This window comes from Caloenas nicobarica, chromosome 2 (genome assembly GCF_036013445.1).
Source record: "Caloenas nicobarica isolate bCalNic1 chromosome 2, bCalNic1.hap1, whole genome shotgun sequence".
NCBI lineage: Eukaryota > Metazoa > Chordata > Aves > Columbiformes > Columbidae > Caloenas > Caloenas nicobarica.
Window position 1 is genome coordinate 41,461,446 of NC_088246.1, and position 21,712 is coordinate 41,483,157.

At 40.5% G+C, this 21,712-nt stretch overlaps 1 protein-coding gene across 6 annotated transcripts in view; it reads right to left on the minus strand.

The window, feature by feature from the left end:
* Nucleotides 1–21,712, minus strand: part of THRB (thyroid hormone receptor beta) — a 160,402-nt gene that overhangs the window by 132,610 nt on the left and 6,080 nt on the right. For all 6 annotated transcript variants that reach the window (XM_065628557.1, XM_065628559.1, XM_065628555.1 and 3 more), the window contains exon 2: nt 9,999–10,145. The gene's annotated coding sequence lies outside the window, so the exon portion shown is untranslated. The remainder of the gene's footprint in view (nt 1–9,998; nt 10,146–21,712) is intronic.

The following is a 21,712-nucleotide window of genomic DNA, read 5'->3' on the forward strand; positions in this document are numbered from 1 at the left end:
GCCAAGAGGACCACATCTTAAAAAAAGAAGGGCCTGTTATTGTTCTCCATCACGTAGCACGAAGCTTCTCTCTATCTTCAGATGATCTGGCTCTTACCCAAGTGGAGAAAACCTCCACCCCAGCGTGCCCAAAACTACACTGGGTAAATGAGGCTCCGAGCATTCAATGGTCTCTAAAGAAGACTTGTCAGGCTTCCTGCCTTATCGGCCTCTGACACCTCGGCAAAGAGTTTCACGTGGGCTCTTTGCTTTCACATAAAAATACAACATTTCCTGTTAAAAGCTTGCATTAATGGCCTCATTGCTTACATGGAGGAGGAGATCTCTACACACACAAAAAAACCCAAGATTTTCATTGCAATATTCAGATGTGTCATATTTCTAAGCATATGCCTCTTCACAGTAAAAACAGTGCTTTCTGCCTGTCATCAAATGTGTTAACTTTGGATGCACTCTGGAGGGATTCTAGCAGGCTGCCTCAAAAGCACATCAAGACAATTAAGTTAAACTAAGCAGACAACTGTCCACTCAGCGACAAAAGGCTCTGTCATTTCAACAAGGTATTTACCATTATCCTTTCAATTCAGATACAAAAAATTGTAAATCTTCTTGCAAGCTCCATCTTTTTGAGGAAAAACTCCATATGAATCAGTTTTGTAAACACTAACACTAAAAAGCCTACTGACAGAGAGTGTTTTAACAATATATTGATGCTGTCCATGAGTCTTCTTAAAGAAGACTCACCACCGACTCCAGTCAAACCACAGAAATCTAATAGTGCCAAAGTTATCAGACAGCTGAATAGATGCAGATGAAAATTTCCTCCTTTCCCAGACTCAGAAATTTCTTGACTGCATGGAGTTGTACACATAAAAGCGTTCCTTTTAGTTTCAGTCATTATTATTTCATCTTTCCTGTTGCATGCTGTTTAGCAGAAATTGCAAAGTTGAAGATAAAGCAACAGATCTTGCCATTAACCAAAACATGGGTTTGATCCCTATAATGAATACACCCAATTAACTAAAACAAGTTCTTTCCAAATGATTCAGCACTTACTCAGTATGCAGTAGGAGAAAAGGCATCCAGGTGCATTTCAAAAATTCAGATACAAATGACATATTCTGCCTAAGTCTTTGAACAGATATCATATTAGGGATGAAGGCACTACTATTCTTCTACATATATTATTATCCAACAAAATCCCACTATTTCTATTAAAAATTACTTTCAGACCCCTGAAATCCTTCAATTACGAAGAAACAACTATGGGGAAATTCTTTAGAGTTACATAAAGACGCAAATCTTTTCAGTCTTCTAGACAGATTCTACATCATCCCACAATTTGCTTCAGTTTACTTTTGCAGTCCCCACAAGATGCTCTGATGTTCAGAGGTCCATAAGGCAACTGACCAAACGAAGCAACTACAATCTCCTTTTTCACAGAAGATCACAAAAGCCAACCAGGCCTGGAAAGGGCCACCGAGTTCTCATTCCGGCAGAGCTGAGTAAAAAGCAAGGGGTGGGGACCAAGAATCCTGACCATGAGATAAACTCATTCCTAAAGCCACTTCAGTGAGTTTGGCTGTCAGTTCTGCTGTTTAGCAGCTCCCAATAAGAACTCAAATGCATGTTAGTGAGGGGAAAAAAAAAAAAAAACAGGGGAAGGAGGGGAGGAAGGAAGGAATAAAATATGACAGACTTTGTTACGTTATCTTTTCCAGAGCACCCATCCCAACATATCCCAGAGCTTAAAGACTGGCAGCCTCCAACTGACAATACATCCAGAATGCGTATTTTTTCCCTAATGCTCTTTCTAATAACTAAGTTGGTGGTACCATGTTCTCCGTGGGATGGCAGGTGACACCTATTACACCTGCATGCTGGAATGCAGCTCTCATGGTAATTCTCATCCAAAATTAAAGCAAGAAAGTTCTACAAAAGCAGAGATTTAACACATGCATCTAATTAATAAATTATTAAACTACAGTGAACTAGTCCATAGTACATTAACTGCTTTATCTTTGACTTTTAAGATTTTTTTTTTTACATTTCTTTCTATTTTTTTCTACCTGTATGGCATGTGCTCTCACTTAAGCCCCATGTATAGCACATGTCCCAGTATATTGTCGCACTGCAGTTCAGAACTGTGGCACAGACCACATGGTTTGAGCAAGAAATGCTTCCTTAAGCTCTGTATACATTTTGAAAGCTATGAAAAATACCCCATGAATAAATAAAATGGCAATCTGCCATTCGAAAGCCAATGCAAAAAAACATACAGAGGAGAGAAATTTCTTCTTATTTATGGTACCGTGAAGATTTTGAGACATATTGGTCAACAACACTATATAATCATCAGGCCAGCAATTCTGCTGGGAACTAGTTTTCAAACCAGTTTTGGTTGCCTATATAACAAATAGACAATGAAATAGCATTAGGTATTTCTAAGAAAGGCTTTGGAAAATGTCTCCTTATGCCAAGTATATACATTACATATAAATCTTCACTGAAACACAGTTACCTTTAATTGGTCTCTACAGCTGCCAAACTTCTCTTCATCATTTGTGGTGGTAAACACCATGAGTGACAATGACATCATTTGCTAGTGATAACCAACTATGACTAAATTCAAAACATTGTTGAGTCAAGATTTTCTGGCTAAGCTAACAGGATAAAATCCTTAAGAAACGATATTTGCTTTATTTTCTGGAGCTAAGGTCAAGCAGGCTGAAGCTCCAGGTTTTTTCGAAGGGTGGAATTGGGCTAAACTCTGATTAAGAGAAACCTGACAGATTTAGACATTTATTTAGCTACTATATAGTGATGTATCAAAGCCAACCTGTTGCAATTGCCTTTTATGTTTATTTCTCAAAAAAAGTTCATCAAAATGCTCAAATTCAAAATTGCAATCATTCACATTGAAAACTTTTGAATGCACAACCAGAAGGAAAGGGGAAAGTGGCATTTTTCCCATTTTGGATGCTCCATAAAAAAGGCTTTATTCACGTTTCTGTATTTTTAGAAAGATAATAGTATTTGCTTGTTTCCCCGCCCCCCAGTATATCACAGATACTACTCAGCTGCTGGGTTTATGAGGTATTTGCAGTTGTAACTCAACGGACAAATCCTTTGTTAAAAATACAGAACAAATAATGGGGATTTACCAAGCTGTGATTATACTGAGAGGGTATATGCATAAGGATGTATTAAAAGAAATACTATACACAAAATATCTTTTTAAGAAATACTCTGAGCACTATCACCACTTACACTAAGGACTCTTTTATAATGTTACCATAAAAGGGATTTTAAATGCATGTCATCCCTAGAGGATGCCTGCGATCTCTGCCAAGCTCTCCTACGTAGCCTGAAGTTGGTGGCATGTACCTGGTTTACAGTCAGCAAATGATGATACATGAGCAGAGCAAACTTTGAGCCCAAAGTAGTAAACCACGCTAAAGGTAGATTATGTGCTCCAGCAACCAGCCAAAGCATGTCAGCTGCTGCAAGGCTTGGCAGCGGAACGAGAGCAGAGACCCGAAGCTGGCGCCCGCAGTCCCCACCAGCCGCCGCCGAGGAGACACACGGTTGCAAGACAAGCAGGAGAACAACCGACCCATGAGCCTGCTACAGATCAGGCCACCAACATGTGCATGACAATGCACCAGTTGAGTAACACACCACCGAGGACAAAGACCATGTTCTGGCCTTTGCGCTGGTCCATCTGGTGAAGAGAGACACCTGGACACAGAGGAGCGGGATGCCCCAACCCTCTGTGGATGCAGGTGGTGTTCTGGATCTCCTGCTTCACCAGCAGCCTCCTGACGACAGGCGTTCCCTGAGCACCAGAGACCTGTGCCCGGCTGCACGGCATCCCCAGGGGACCCGCACCAGTTCCAGCTGTGTCTGAGGATGCTCTGAGGTGAAATGCCAGCCAGCTTGTCCCAAGACTAGAGAAACGCAAAAGCAAAGATGACTTCAAGTATCCATCTATCTGAACTAAAGAGGATGTCAAATTTCACTTTGAGGCATTCCATAAACAGAATCTACCCAAGAAGTTATTTTACAATCTGGTGTGCATTCTTTATTTACTTAATGTTGCCTACCACAATTTCTGTTCTTGTTAAGTCAGGAAGATTTCTACAGCTCCTCACAATAAAACATTGAGCTGTGAATCAAAAACAAAGTCAAAACACTTTGCATAAAGTTATCCTAAGATCCTTTTGATCCTCGTGGCTTATTGTTAAACTAAAATGGGAGAATCTGACTGTTATTCAAGAAACTACAGTGAATAAAATTGGAATTACTTTCCCAAACCTCTTCTCTAAGATCAGTGATTCATTATGATAGCTTAAATTTTGTAAATAATTAATTGTTGCTGGGCAGCAGCATGCAGAGTTATGTATTGGATTTTTAAGGTTACCCTTTGACGTACTGAAACAGTCGGTAGTGCTATATATGAGAAAAAAAGACATTAGTTTATTATTAATTGCTTTGATGGAGACAGGCAGTATGATTAATTAGATGGTCAAGAGAAATCCAGATCCAACGCAACAGACATCAATACCCCAAGTAATATGTCTTCTATGTAGAACCTTTTTTTTTTTTTTAACATATTAACCATAATGTTTTGACTTCTGGCACGGATTCCCGAACCAGGCAGTGCTGCAGGAAGGCAACGCGACAGGAATGCACAAGGAGGAATAAAGCAGCGTGAGACACGTGCAGCAAACCCAGGGTGCGAGGGGGCCAAGTGGTCCTGATCTGACAGGATGGAGGAATGGGCAGCATCAGCCCCACCACCCTCCCACCGCAGCCTAGAGCTGGTGGAAGAGATGCCCAAAGCTCACTGGTGGAGGAGAGGGGGGAAGCAACTCAGAGAGAACATAGCGGGGAGGCAGAGGTTCATACTCTTCCAGCCTGATCACTCTGATGCACGATTCCATGTCCATAGGCAACATTAGGCACAAAATACTCAACTTTCTCTTTTCTCTAATTTGTTCAGAAAAGGCTTTCCTACTTGTTTTGCTTTCTGGTTGTAAGGAAGGAATTATTTTCTGCAAATGCCTCGCATCTGCAATATGACAAAGCCACTGAATATTGCAGCTAAGCTACAACAGGGTAGAAATCTGTATTTTTTATTTTACAAACCAGAATAGCTTTTGTTTCACATAATATTTCAACATTCTTTGGTGGGGTTTTTTGTTTGTTTGTTATTTATTTCGTTTAGTTCAGTTTTATTTCAGGCTCAGTCTATGACTTTCGTATTTGGGACTGGTCATATGGACAATGTAATGGAAAAGCTCTATAACTTATCTGAATCATTGTTTTATTTTGTTCTCCCATGGTTCCAATTGTTCATCGTTAATTAGATCCAGCCACAACATCTCTTTGTACAAAAGGCATACGCTGTTTTAATCAAAATCTTGGACGGCAGTTTGGAAGGCAACGTTAACAACTTGGAGAGAATATTCTGTGGTCTCCTCACTGATGAAGAATCAAAGTGATTAACTATGAACGCGTCTTCCACCAAATCCTGACAGTTCTTATCAGGACGTTGTGATAAACACCTGTCAGTTTCATGAAACCATTTTATATTTTCCTGCCTTTTTTACCAGGTGTCTTCACTCATAACAAAAATGAACTGTAAACTTGTCCCATAGGGTGTGTCCATGTTGAACTCCTAAATAATTTTTTAAAATTCTCATTCTATGCTATGTTGAAAGTGATGCTGTAAAAACGAAAGATGACTGTGGCAGTTTCATCTCTTTGAAAACCGACCTTTTTATTTATGATGTTCAAATGATTTTCCCCATTGTTTTAGCAGTGAAGAGAAATGGCCAGTGCTTGGGAATTAAAAAACCCAGCAAGCTCATACTTAACAGACTGTCTTCGCAGTTGTATTTCAGTGACAAGGCACTGATTCAGATTCCTCACAGGTATTTACTGATGACAAAAATCTGCAAAATGTCTCCTTGGTGGGAAAAAACACAGCGTTCCGCTTTTCCCTACCGATATATAACTTGTTCCTCAATGGCACTTTTGATCTCAGTGCTGCTGTTTTGAGAACCCTTGCTAGGTTTGGTGTTTTGGTCCATAAGATTTACCCGTTTCTTTTTTATCAGGCCACTCAGGAATTTCTTTCCCGCTGTCTTCACCTGCCAGAGCCCTGAGGAATCACAGCCTGACAAGCTGATGTTTGATGTTGCCTCATCACCTGTTAGTAGTAGCTCCATCACCAGATAAAAGCAAAAAAAGGAGAAATAGCCACTAAAAATCATTCAGTGCCGTAAGGATTTTAAAGAGAAAATTATAGAGACTCCTATTATCCACCTAGAGTTGTCTGGAGTTTAGGAAACCAAGATCATAATAGCTTATAGCTACACAACTACACCACCTGCCTGACTGTAGCAGAAAAATTAGCAAAATCTAACATGCTGTCTAGCCATCAGTTATGCCAGCTTGTCTTCCCTTCGCAAGAATACAGGCAATAATGCAATTGTTTTATAATAAATTACATGATATCATAAATTATAATATAATCACATTGTATTATGTAATTACAGAGAGATATAAAGTTTTGTTTGCTTTTAATCTTCTAACTTCTATGAAAAACTTTCAAACACAGCCTGAAAGGAAATCTAACAAGCCATATTTGCACATACAAGTGGTGATTTTGGATGCCTGGGCATTTTGCTGACAAACTGAAATGTCTTTAATGGAACCTTGTTTCCGCCAAGAACTGAATACCATCTTTCAGATGTTTTAGGTTATGCACTCTAAAATGGCCTTATGCCAAATCATGAGTGAGTCACTTTTCAAAATTTAAGATCCTGTATCTAGTATCAAAAACCGGCAAAAATTAAATTCCTTAACTATTATCAGAGCAGTACCACAATTTGGAGAAAATGAAAAGCCCACTGTGGCTGGTTTCTTTCCTAAAACAAAACACAATGAAACACCACAGCAAAGACTTTCAACTGAGAAGTTACTAAAAACAATCCACACAAAAATAAGCCTCTTTCTCAGATGGGGGTGGGGAATCATATTTTGGATTTCTCACAAATTAAACAACTTCTGCCTGTATTTTAGAAGAAAAACCCAAACAGTGGTAACAAAAGCTTGTCTACTTTTTTAACATGGTGGTATGCATGCCACATCAACCCATCTCAAGTACAGTGCCTCTAGAAATTTAAACCAAATATATCATATTTCTACCACAGACTATAAATGCTAAAGATCAAAATCTCAAAAAAAATTACCCAGCAAAGCTATCAGAAGTAGCAGCTCGCCCACACAAGGCTTGAAGAATTGACATTTCAAAACTCTTAAATTCTGCTTTGTCCTGACTTTACGTATGATTGCTTCTGTTGCATGGCACAAAATCTCGCATTCACGTGCAAAACCACTGAAAAGCAGAGACTGGTGGGGCAGCAGCCCAATTCTTCGTCACACAACTTCCATATTTATAATTCCTAGCAAGTTCTGTAAAGTGACTGACATAGACTTTCAGGAAAAAACAAACAAACAAAACAAACAACATTCGACATAGCTGAAATTGTGTTGGTTTAATGCTACAGCACAAAAGAGAGCAGCTCTGTATGCCAGCACAGCAGGAAAAAGCTCAATTGCTTTTAATAGACAAGCATTTAGTGCAACTAGTATAATCTGCAGTGTCATTTTCCCCTGTCTATTATGTAAGCTGAAAGCTAAACATTTGCTTTTGTACAGCATATTACCTATCTCCAACACAGTGCCTTATCAGCTTTCTCTCCATTTTTAAGATATTTTAGTAGCAGAAGAGAGGGGACTTATCAGATTCTTGAGATCCTTAAACTCCTGTTTTCTTCCGTTCTGTCTTTATGTTGCCATGCAGATATCAATTCACACAGGCTTCAACGCGCAATGTTATTTGTTCAGTTAGCATGGCTCATATTCTATGTCTAACAACCTCTATGAGAAATTTAAGTCTCCACAAAAAATAATTTAAAAGGCAAACAGAAATCCAGGGAATTCCACAAAGAAAAGCTGAGACTTCAAACGTCAAGGACTGTCAATCCATTTCACCAGTGTTATTCCCTAACATCTTTTCTTCTAAATTTCAGGAAAAAGTTTGAAAGTTCAAAACATCACTATTTTTATAATCTAGGCCTCATACAGAACGTAAGAATATCTGCAGAAAAATCTACAAATGCACCTTAGGAAACAAGGTGCCTATCTTGCCTTACATTTCAGCAGTGAGCAATCCCTACCTTCTGGGGGCACAATTAGAAACCCAACCATGATGATTCTTAACACGGTGGCTGCAAAGATGACTTCATGTGCATGAACAGACCAGGCTGCATTGCAGGGTGCCTGAATCAACACGGTCACAAAACCCCAAGCACACTCCCGTCACCTTCCTGCAAGCTTTGCAGCAGCAATTATACTCAAGAAAATTTCCAAAATGGCATACAGCAGTGGATGCAGAGATCAGGAACTGCCCATAGAAAGAGCAAAACAGGTAATGGCAGACCTGCTCCGGTAAAACATCGGTTTATAATTCCAAGATACTTAAATTAATAGTTAGTTCTTTCCCAATCTTTCTGTCCATCTGTCTACTGTTAGCCACCTCACTGCTGCCACTTAAGATATCTTAATCCTAAACCTTGCAAGATAGTGAGCTCCAACAGAATGACTTGTTTTTAATGTATTGTGATAGACAACGCTAAGTGCCAGCAAGTCTGCATATTTAGGATTCAGTACTCAAAGAAGCAAGTAATTAAAAACTAATGATTTTGCAAGACAAGTTCATAAGGGCTATAAATACAGAACATAGCATCAAAAGACCTCATCAGCCAGACATCTGAGTACCAGAAGGAGATGCAAGGCATAAAAGAAATCAAACCTTCAAAAACAATGTACCAAATTGATTAGGCAAGACTGAAAGAATGAGTCTTACAGGAGATACTTTATTGTGTATATATGCCAAACATATTTATGATTTCTCTTCAAAGACCTATCCTGATAGTAACAGATAGTTCGTGTCATGCCTGTCTTCCCCTACTGTGTATCCCATAATAAATAACACTGTCTGCATGAGACAGAATGTCCCTTCCAGGTACGTGTCACCTCCTGGAAAGTTACTAGAACAGTCCTATGTCGATGCTTTCAGACCTGGATCTCTGGTTTTCCCAATCTGCAGGATGAGCACACAGCGCATGAGCGCACGCATATGAGCACAGATAGAGCTACGCCCAGGTGCAAAACAGATACTAACGACAAGAAGATGACGAAGAAGAGGAAGAACAGTTGCACACTTGCTGAACCATCCCGCTGACACTACCCTGTGCGTCTGACAGAAAGCCACCTCCGCACAAAGCCTTCTCGCCGGAGCGCTGGGGTGGGTGTCAGGCAGTGACAGCCACCGTGATGGAGGAGCTGGGGTGGCTGACCCAGGTGGTACCGATGCCCAGGTCTTCCCTGACACTAAACCCTTCCCAAGGCAGAGCAGAGTGCACGAGTGTGCCTGTGAGCTCCCCAGCGACAGGATCAGAAGACAGTTTGGAAAAGCATTACATGAGGAGGACAGAAATCCATGGAACTGCTAACAAACTCATTCGGAAAAGTCACAATGCTCATGCAGGGGTCAGTGATTGAAATTTCAAATATAAAATTCACCTTCTGCTCCTATACCGGAAAACGTTCTCTGCCTTCCGTTGAGATTTTGTACAGGGGCTGAGAAGACTGCCCGTGCCCACCAGTTGGTGAGGACTCTGGCAACAGCAGTGGCTGACGCTCTGCCCTTTCTCAGAAAACAGATGCTGAATTAGACAAGCAACAGGAAGCAAAGCCACCTTAAGCTCTCTCAGTGCAAAGGGAATTTTTTCCTTATTACAGTACAAAAAACGGGGGCGGGTGGTGGGCTGTATTTCCATTTTGGGTTTTTTGGGCTTGCTTTCTTCTTTGCTCTCAGCCTTATTTCAGACAGGTCTCAAGCTAGTAAATCTCGTACTTACCCAGCAGACCCCCACCTGTGGGTAAGGTCCTCACATCACAGTAGCATATTAACATTTTTCCCTCCAATTATTTTTGCCCAGTTTTCTATTTTCCAGGTCAAAAAGCAAGGAAGAGCTTCAAACACCTATGTGGGACATCTCTTCTTCCTAAAAAGAATTAACCAGAAAAAGTGCAATTCAGAATTAATAAAGCCTCAGGTCTTTTCCACAGAGGCTTTGTGAATCTTTTAGGCAGAGGAGGGTTTCTCATTTATCAGGCAGCAGAAAGGGAAGGGCTTTCCGTCAGGCGATTTTGAAATTCTCAGTCAAAGGTTAACTTGGTTTTTAACTTCAAAGTACAGAAAATCTTGGAGGCTGAAAGAATACAGGGCTAAGGGCTGCCCTCAAAGTAAAACTTTGGAGGGATGTTACCAACCTGAAACCAGGCGACAAAGGCAGGTAAAGCTGCCTCTTGTCCTACGCCTTTCCTCACCCTCGATGAAACCAACATAGACAGATCCTAAGAAGTAAAAAGTCCATTTTGGAACGTTTAAAATATAATCAGATTTTTCTGGCTGGCAGCACCCCAGAAGGAAAGGCAGTTTCACTAATTAAGATCTGAACTTCTGCTTCAACTTAGTTTTTCATTATGTTACTAGATATTTTAAAATATGGTACTCATTCATTGCAGGGTGCAGCACCCGCAGGGCAGTGAGTAATGGTTTTACTCTTGCTTCAGTACTGGCAGCAGCATGTTGGACTGGAAAATGAACTTCTATTTCCCATCTATTTTTATAATCGGTTTCTCTATCATCTCCTTAATTCTTACCCCCACATGCATGATAGAAACAAAACATTTATGTCTCAGTACTATGCTGAAATACATTCACAATGCTGCCATTGACTCAAGACAGCTATACTGGTGACACTGGCTTGTAACTGAGGACAGCACTTGGCTCCAAACTGTACATCTGTAGCCTACATGAAAAATTCATGAGCTAAATCTTTTCACTTGTTTTGTAAGTAGGAGACAAAATGAGAGTCATCACTTAGCAAGGGAACGATTCAAAATTTCAACCTAGAATATCATTTTAAGCAAAGTAACTGGTAATAGAGACAAACTATATTTTCTCATAACAGAAAAGGACAGGATTAAATTATTTTATGCCATGTTTTTCTTTCATTGATTGAAGAAGTATAAAATACCAATCAAACACAGTAAGACATCAGACGCGAAATAGAAATCTGTAGTATTATAGGCCTGAGCGTGTTTTGCTGCAACCCTGAAGTCATACATGTTATTGAGTTCTGGTCTATTTGCAAGTTTTCCTGTTTCTCCAGACACAAACACTAGTTTTGGTATTTTGTAACCAGCTCTTTATTATGAGGTGATATTAGCTGTGGGGATGACAGCTGGCAGGAACTTCTGAATCGCAGGGTCTCTCTCTGATACACATGAAGCTCTGTATTAGCTCTCACAAGATGCACTGTTTACTAAAGATGATTACCCATGAGTAAATAATGAGTCATGATATCCTTAAAAAAGCAAACACGCAGAGTTAAAGAATAATTTCTAACATGGGTAAACAGACAGGACTGAAAATTGAATCACTTACGTTCACTTTTCCTAATAAAGTGTTAAAAATTAGAAAAACTATAGAAAATAGCCATAATTAGATAAAAATACGTTACAAGATCCTGGAAAGACTGTATCTCTTTTCGTATGACTGTAAAGCACCATTTACAGACATACAAAGAGGTAAATGCAGTCTTAAATATAGGCAGAAACAAATGGAAGAAGGATTTTTATTTGGATGAAACAACACAAACACACCACGGTAATTTTCTCATTCTTGCTGGGTTGCTGCACTACCCTTATGAACAATGCAGACCATTTAAATGCTACACATCAGCAATCAGGCAGGAAAGGGGAGCTGTAAACCCAACCCTGTAATTATAACAAGCAGGTAAACGGCTCATTTTTACTATATGTTATCAGACGACTTCCCAGCACTTCAAGAATTTACTGTTGGGGAAATTCATCTCCAGACAATCACTGACGGTGGTGAAATCCTCTCCCTTTCATTACTGGAACTTCCATATGCATCTTATTTCTAATGCTACCTTATACATTTCTAAGTTCACCGCCAGGCTCCAAAAGCCCCTCTGGGGAGTATGATGGCAGAATGAAGATTATGAAAAATATGCTTATATCATGTCCACTCAAAACACTGTCTGTCTGTAAGGGCTCTGCCTGCACTGGTTTGCTCCCAGCCATTTTGCACAGCCTCCCAGACACCTGTGACGCTCATTGGCAACTTAAAAGAAAAGTTAAATGGAAGCTAATGATCCTTGTGACATCTCAGCAGCTGTCAGAGTGGCGGCTCCAGAGTGACTGTAAGAGTTACAGACCATAAACACACTCTAGGCAAGTGCACCATTTCATATAACCTTCTGAAATGTTTACTTGTAAGGACTAAACCAGAACAACCTGGACTCTAAATATATATATATTTAAGGAAAATCAAATTTAAGGACAATAAGGAATTATGAGAATATAGGAAAAAAACATGCACCTAACCTGCTTTCTTTGTGAATACTGCTGTACTAGAAAAGGATCTGGATTGTAAGTTGAAATTTATGTTGTTCAACTGTTAAGAATAATGCTCCTTACTTGACATGCCACATTCTGGAATTATGTAATATATCTGAATTACATTTGAAAATTTCATGAGGATGAAATGGTCAGGTTAGATTTCTTTGGGAAGTTGGAAAGACCACCGAAGTTTTACCATGGTACCTCTGTTCGAGCCTGGGCCTGGCCATGACATTTTGGAGCGTGCTGCCCAGCTTGGGTACCAAGCAACTAGGGGAACATACACCAAACCTCACAGCTCTGATACAGAGACAGGGCTGCTTCTCCCCCTTTCTTCCCTGTTGTCATGGTTTAACCCAAGCTAGCAATACGACCACGAGAGCCACTCACTCAACCCCTTCCTCACCCCCCAAATAGGGGAGAGAATCGAAAGGAAACAGAGAAACTTGAATTGAGATAAACACAGTTTAATAAAATAATAGAATACTAATAAACTACTAGTAAACATATATAATACACACAGAATATAAAATAAAAGATAGTCAATGCAATTCCTCATGAACACTCTCCACACTGAGCAGCCAGTCCGAGGAAGCAGCACCTGGTCCCAAACAGCTGATCCCAAAGAGAGAAAAGAGGAAAAAAGCACAGAAAAGCCCAGTGGCCTCTGCAAAATGGCAAAAGGCCGAAATAAACGTCCCAAACAGAACTCCCACAGCTCCGACAAAGAGAGCAAAGAAAGCTAAGAAGCAAGACAGAGAGAGAAACCAGAAGATCCTGACTCTCCTTAAATATGAAGCATGACGCTAATGGGATGGAATACTCTTATTGATCAGTCTGGATGTCAGTCAAGCTCTGCCCCATCCATGCCCCCCTTCCTCGCTGCCTCACACCTGTGGGCAGAGCACTCAGAGTGTCCTTGGCTCTCAGACCAGAGCAATTAAAAACATTAAGTCTGTCCCAGAGTGTTATCTCTTGTTCTCAAACTAAGTCCAAATAATGACCATGCTAGCTATGAAAAAGGAAGGTTTCTAACCACATGAAGAAAATTAACTCATTTTCAGTCAAACCAGCACACCTGTGTACTTCTCCAAGCATACTGGTCTTGAAATGTTATCTCTCATGCTTTGACCAATCTAAAACTTCCATGTAGTTATTCACAGTTCAGGTTTTTGAGAATATGTGACTTTAAAACACAAGTTTCTAAAAATTGTCGTAACATTTCAAATAGCATTTTTTAGAGAAGAAGCACGCAGCTAGTGAAATGGCCAACCACAGAATGGATCACACAACCTGTCCTACAAGTTTCTTAAATTACAGACACTTACACTTCTGAATCAGGGTCACATGTGCATGTAACCTGCAGTTCTACGAGGTACTTCTCATTTTTGGCTGACTGATGATTGCTAAGATCACTGAAAAGGCACGCAGTAGCTTTAGCTGCTAATGGTCATAGTAGCGAAGATGGCACTTCTTCCCCTCAAAACTTAACATACTACCATAAAGACAAGAAAAAGCAAGAAAAGATGAGTGCAATTGGAGCACTTCAACTAGAATAAAGACCCCTTTAGGGCACTTCCACTGCCAGTCTGAAGTTTAAAGGGAAAATGAAATAAAATCTAAAATGTGACATGGCGCTTACGAAATTATATATGCCTATATTGGGCAAATACAACAGAATCCGATTTTTTGCTGTATTTTGCATTATATTATATGAATGTTTAATTAAGAAAAAATACAGTAAGATAGGAAATACGTCAATATGAGTATTTTTGGGTTTTATTTTCATGATGTAAATCCCAATGTTAAACTAGGTCAAAGGCATTATTCAGTGTTCAAAACCAGAACATGTCACAACTATCAAAAATGACCACACAAGAGGGGACTTCAGTAGCTGCCTATCCCCCATGCTACCAAAGCTGTATCATCCTATATCATATGCCTGCTGGTGCTTTACACAACTTCAATTCCTCTCAATCACTTCCAAGGTGATAACACCATGACACACATAACAAAGTCTTAGATCCATCCCTTATAATAAGTAGAACCCTTCATTAAAATAAAAAGTAATAATAATAAAAATTGTTTAAAAAAACCCACAAACACTTTCACCTTTTAGTGTTACTTTTTACAACTAATTTCAGACAATTCAGACACGCTGTGCCAATATACATAGACACACACCTTGCAGTCTTTGCTTAATGTAATTGTCCTTTCATTCCCTCTATTATTTTCCTAGCTCCTCCTTGAACACTCTTCTGTTTAATCTCTTCTGGTTAGGGGGGGGAAAAAAAATAATGAGAGGTACACGAAAGAGAACACCGTGTTCTAGGACTGGGCTTCTGTGAGCCATAGGAAAATGGTACAAAGCTGCAAAGAGCTGGGATTGCCATAGCCTGACGTCATGACCTCTATTTACAGCCATAAATTATATTAGCAAAGAGACAGTGTTCTGCATGACTCTGTATTTTTTAATTTTTTCTCTCTTTTTTTTTTTTTATTATTACTGTGCCTGTCTTTGCTTTACTGATTCTAGTTACTTCCTCCAATTTGATAACGGTCTAACCAAACACGTATTTTTCCTACATGTCCAAGCAAAAGACCCAATTTTACTGTCAACACAGCCAGATCAAAGCAGCTAACCTGTTATGGAAACATCAAGGCCAACACCCTAATAATGTCCCAATTTCTTATGTTAACCAAAGCAATAAAATTATTCTTAATTAACAAAGAGTAATTCAGCAGAAATATAAATTGAAGAGAAGTGCTGACAGAAAATGAAGCGTATTGACTCAATATAATGCATTTACAACCAGAAATTCAGCTACTGATCTACAAAGTGTTTAAAAGATACAAAAAAAAATGTGCTATGCTGCACATTCAAAGATAACAAAAGAGTATAGTATCTTATTTCAGTAGGTTTTGTTATATTTGTAGAATTACAAAAGAGCATTAATTGTTTTAAATATTAATACCACTGGCTAACTGACGTATGAAGGTATAAGGACTCATACTGAGTTTTCACAAACTTTCACCAAGTTTGTCATAAAGATATCAGTAAATAAGAAATACAACAAGATTCATCAATCAGATTCTGCATCACATCAGAAAAAAAGTGATATAGCACAAGTGTGAAGAAGGAACAAAACAAAACAAAAAAAACAACCAAACAAAACAACAACAACAAAAAAAACCCCACGAAAAACCCAAACAAATAAACAAACAAGAGCATGGTATAAATTTAATCTCTAAATCAAGATATTAGGCTTGCCATCCATACAGATGCAGATGGCAGGGTATACTGATTCCAAATTTAGTACTATGGATAAAATTATTTCTATCTTTAAAACATACTGTAAGTAGATCATTTTGCTCACAAAACTACTGAACTTTGTAAAATAGTAAGCTTGTATCACCTACCTTGATTTTTGCCTTTCTCATTTCTCCAGCAGTAATAACCACTGAAGGCAAACTTGCACCATGTTTCATTTTGGAGTCCCAACCCCTGATTTCAAACATTGCGGGAAGATTTATTAAACATACGTAATGTTGACAGAATTTCAAAAATCATTGCTAGGATCATAACTTTTTCTTTCTGACATAGCACTTCTGGGCACTACTTAAGGTCATAACCTGCTTTTGATAGTCACTGAGGCTTTTTCACATGGAAATGAGACAGTAATTCCATCCCTTTGATATTATTAAAAAAGTAACTCGTTCGCTACTAGGAACACTATTGAAGAAAACACATCCAAGTAAATCAACAGTAAAGTATCACAAAGACTGCTGGCATCTGCTGGCTATAAGCTAGTAGTTCAGATTTGATTTGCTATGCTGATACAGTATATAAAAGGAGTAACACCAGACATTTTTTCTGACTCAAAAACCATCCACCCAAAATACCAAAAGCATGTAACAGACATGAATCTCCAAAGATTATCCTCAATACAGATAAAGTCAGCAAAAGTAAGCGTTTAAACTGTAACTTCTGATCTGCCCATCTGCTTTCCCCACTTAGCCCTACTCTCCAGGTGGGAAAACAGGTGAGGTCTTGAATTACTCAGATGTCGCTCTGTAGTTTTGCCCACACCCTTCTTCCTCTTACACCATCACCCCAGTGTTGTGAAATCTGGATCTCCTAACAGAGATTGCAGTTCTTAACCTTCACACCACAGTAGGTAAAGCTCAGTCCTATTCTATCCCATGCTTTGCAACATCTGCAAGAATGAATCTCTCGAATTCTTCCTGCCTACTGCTCTTTCTGGGTTTAAGTACTTGTTCTCCTAAAGAAGAAAAAATGACATTGAGGTTTTCACAATCCTAATTTGCAAATTGTTTCAAGCTCTTTTAGATTAGACTACTTTCCAAAGCAAACACAGTAATACTACACTGCTCTCATTTCCCTGGCTTACGACTGCAGGGCACACAATGCATTTGCTTCTTTCAGCTGCCCGTGTTCACAAATGGCTTTCATTGACTTCAGGATATCTTTGCAAAAGTGCGCGATGTTCCACTCCTCCAAAACTATTTAAAGGAATCACACAATCATAGAATACTAGGTTGGAAGGGAACACAAGAATGAAGATCTATAGAAACATTGAAAAGATTAGGCATGATGTATCAGGAAACCCTCAGCAACAAAACATTTAAAAAAATCAGACTGTATATTGGATCTTGTAGATCTGGACTGATGAGTGGTAAAGGTCTGCCTTTAAATATCTTTCTTGCACCATAAATTAACTAATTCAGCTGCAGACTTATGATCATCAAAATGGACTATGGCTCTATCTACGCAGACATGTTTTGAAGAGACTGAGCTCAAGTTATAACTTGGCTTGCAGCTGAACACCACAAAGGGGACTCCAAGCTTTTCCTCTCATTGCACATTATGCTTGCCCAGACAGCAAGCAACATCCTGTCAGCAATCCACTTCCCCTTTGCCTTCTATCTCCAAGGTAAACTGCTGACAAGCCTTCCTGCTAGCCCTCTCAAGCTGAGGAAATAAAATATGTAAAAAATATTGAGACGTGGAAAGCTTTTAGAAAAAAGGCAGCCTGCAGTGTTGCTGCAAAACACGGGTTAAACTGATACGAACTTACATTATGGGCATGAATTTTCAGCTGCCCTTTGTGGACGAGCTCGAGCTGCGAGCAAAGGTGAGGAGATGTCTGGCACATGCCCTGGCTGCCAGCCAGTGTCCACACTGGTCCCCACAGGGCTGCCCCATGAGTAGGTTTAGTAGTAATGGGAGAGGAAAGGTTGTCTCCTTGAGTTCAGGTTTTGCGGCTGCAATTCCACCACTTTCTTGCTTTCAGAACTTGGGTTTCTCAGCGGAGGAACACGTAACCCAAGAAAGATCTCTGGAAAAGTTCTAGGAGCCAAACCGGCCAGCAAAGGTCAAGGGAGAGGGGAGGGCAAGGGTTCATAGAGTAGTTTGCTTATGCAAATTTGGCTTTTTACACTTACATGCCTGTGAGCAAAGCATGTTCAGAAAACGATTCCTAAACAGCAGCCAAGAACCTGGCTACTTTTCATGCCCATATGACTCTTTCTGTGGGATCAAAGGCAACAACCACGAGCATTGGCCCCTTATGCGCAAAGATGAGAGCACAAATTCAGGTTCCTAGTTTTAAGTAAGCTCACAACTTTGATGTGTGCATGGAAAATGCATTCAGGGCACTTTTTAAAGTTAAACAGCAGCTTAATTTGTTTGTGTAGACAGAAGCAGTAAAGTTTGCTCTCTATTATTTTGGTAGGAATTCATAATATTTCATTGACTCCCCTGAATCTATAATGGGCAAGCCTGGCAGACCAGCCTATTTTTCAAGTGTGCTCTCTACACTTCCCATCAAATGAATCTATCTTAAATTATTTTTTATTTCGCTCACCTCTGAGTGAACTGCAATTCCCCATATCAGACTGCCCATCTCAAGATGAACTTTTCCAGAAAGTTTCAATCACAGAACGGCTGAGGCTGGAAGGTACCTCTGGAGACTGCTTAGTCCACCCCCCTGCTCAAACAGGGTCACCTGAGCAGGCTGCCCAGGACCATGTCCACCTGCGTTTTCAATATCTCCAAGGACGGAGATGCCATGACCTCTATGGGCAACCTGCACTAGTGTTCAACCAGTCAGAATGGTCTTGCTATTTCTGCAGAAGTAGCCAAAGGAAATGTTGTTGGTTGTTTTTTTTTTCTAGATGCAAAATTTTAGACTTTTTTTTTCTTTCGACTACTTGAGTTCTCCTATTCCTTGGAACAGAACCTGTAATTTGTCAAACAAGGCCCTTATGACAAGAATCAACCCAGCTGTCTCCGTGAAAATCTCATCAGAAAGGGAAAATGGGGGAAGACGGGCTTGCCTAAGTTTATTTGCGCTCCATGAAAAAATTCATAGTATTTGGAAAAAAAACTGGTTTCATTGAGATTCTTGAATTTACCAGCTATTGGGTATTTCGGGAGATCTGAAGACATCTGAAAGCAGAAGGAAGCACACTACATATACATACGTTTCTCCATATCCATAGCTCTATACCAGGTAACAGGCACCATAGAGAAGCCAGTGGAGAGCCTGAGGGCCAGAGGTACAGTCCTGACTGCAGAGACAAGTGCGGCCAGGTCTGCCCTCTCCCCCAGGACAGCCCAGAGATCCTAGAGAAGTTCAGCTGGCCATGGTGTCTGCCCCATGCCCCTCGGACTGCAGTCCAGCAAACTGAGAGGACTGGGGCAAAGGAGGAGAGGCCAAGGGAGAGCAGCTGCCTGGCATATCAACCCTTGGTCTGGGGCAGTTTGGGGAAAGTCTGCTTGTTCCTCCTTCTCTGGTCATCAGATCAGAACAGTGACCTGGACAGACTGTCAAGGCTCCAACCTCTCCATGTCCTCTGGTTTGGAGCTATCAAAGCCCCTCAGCAACAGACATCAACAAGAGCACTCTCAAAGTCTGGCTACTGGGCACTAACCCCTTCTGTCTCTCATGAAGAGGGCAAAATAAGGGCTTGATAATGACAGATTTATTATTAGACAGGTGAGGGGAAATGCTGAAACACTCCACAACCACAGCTGACAGGTTCGATCATAACCAGGTTTAACCATAAACAGTGAGCACTGAGAACACTCAGAGCTGTGCCACAAAGGGTGGGCTGAAAGCAAACACCTGCAGGTCCATGTTGGAGTTCGACTAGATGACCTTTGAAGGTCCCTTCCAACCCAAACTATTCTATGATTCATGTAAGGAATGGGTAATCTGCTCTAAAGAAAATAAGGCAGAGGAGAAAAGGAGGCGGAAGCAGCAGAGGAAGGGAAGCACCTTAGCCCAGCTGTCCCCCTCCCAATTATCCTACATCAAAGCAGGCTGTCTTATCCATGTCACTGGAGGTAGGATGGGGAGACCACGAGGGAACAGCTCTATCGAGAGGGTATGACCAGAGCCCTCCCTCACTTGAGAATTAGGGAGTCCAGCACTTACCTGCCCCAGGCCACACCATTCCCACCCATGACTAACCTCCTCCACCTAGCAGAGAAATCACTTCTACCTTTGCAAAATTGAAGGGTGTTTTGATACGAGGCCTCTTGAAGAGATGAGAGAAGAAGATCCTTCCGCCTCACAAAGCACACTCCCACCATTCACCGACTGGAAAGGCATGGCCAGAATGGCTGCACACACATTCCCTGCATCCTACTGGAAGAGGGAAAGCAGATGAGATTCAGCCTCCCTGGGCAGAGGATGAAAGCAAAAGGGGCCTCCTTCCCAGGAGACGTGACTATCAGAGCAGGCTCTGGATTCTCCCACAATTCAGCAGAAATGAAGACAGCGGCCACCAAGACTATATCTTGTGCAGTAACCTACTTGGTAACACAGACAGCTTCATACATTTTGGAGGTTACCACCATTTTTGCCAAAGTCTTACAGCACATGCCATTGGCCACATACATATGCAGCATAACTGCCACGTTGAGGGGGCAAGGGAGTGAGATCCCAAAAGGCAGTGGGACAGGGGACAAAAAAAACAAAAACAAAACCCAAAACAAAACACCACCACCACCAAAGAACCCAACACACAGTAATGCAGAAAGACTAGAAGACAAAAGCATCAGGTCTGGCCAACACAATGGCAAGCAGGACTCTTGTCACTGACTTATCCCTTTTGGTGGCAAGAAGACCCTGTCAGAGGGAACAAAGGATGGTGCAACCCACTCTGCCAACAGCAGCAGCGTGGCAGCTGCCTTCAACATCTGCCAGATTCAGCAATCAGGGCAAGCGACTGGACATACTGTGGGGAAATGAGGTTAAGGATGACATCTCCATACACAGCACTCTTCAAGGAAAGGAATTGTCTCTAGCATCTCTGTCTCTAGCATCCCCTGAGGCAGGAGACTTTGGGGTGGGGGCAGGAGGGGGAAGAGAGCTGAAGAGTTTACAATGGTTGAATGCTAGGTTGGATAATCAGGGTAGATACTTTCATGGTGCAGAGCTAAGTGACTTTCAAATCGAAGTTCACAACAACCAGTGACAAACTACTGTTACATGTGTACGATTTACAGGCAAGGACCACATGCTCCCCTTATTCTATGTAACCAACTGCATTTCCTGTGATCTGATGTTCAGAAGTTTCATAGTTTCAGATAAAGTTAAGAGGAACTGTAGTTTTCAAACACAACAATTACTACGTGATGCTGAGCACCCTGAAAAGTGAAGCAGTACCATTCACAGATTTTAAACCTTGATTTATCCGCATATACTCAAAAATACCTGAATTAAGGCTGCATAATCAACCTGAATTCTGGTATTTCTTTTCCTTAGTGCTTGACGTTATAACCTTGATAATCAGTAACTTACGCAGTTAAACACTGGATCCAAGTCCACTGGTCCAACTAAGCTGTTTTATTCTGGTCACATAGAGCACTTGAATAAACCAAATAACTTCATTAAGTCACATCAGTGAAACAGGTACAACATACGTTACATGCAGTTCAACAGTGCATAGGAAGTACTCTATGTTCCAGATACAATTTTCTCTATATTTGTAGAAATAAAATTATACTTTAATATTTAATGGAAGTAATTATTTTGCTTTAAGAATGAAATTAGTCACAAATATTTTATAGACTAATACTCTTTTAGTGCATATGTGCATGGGCATG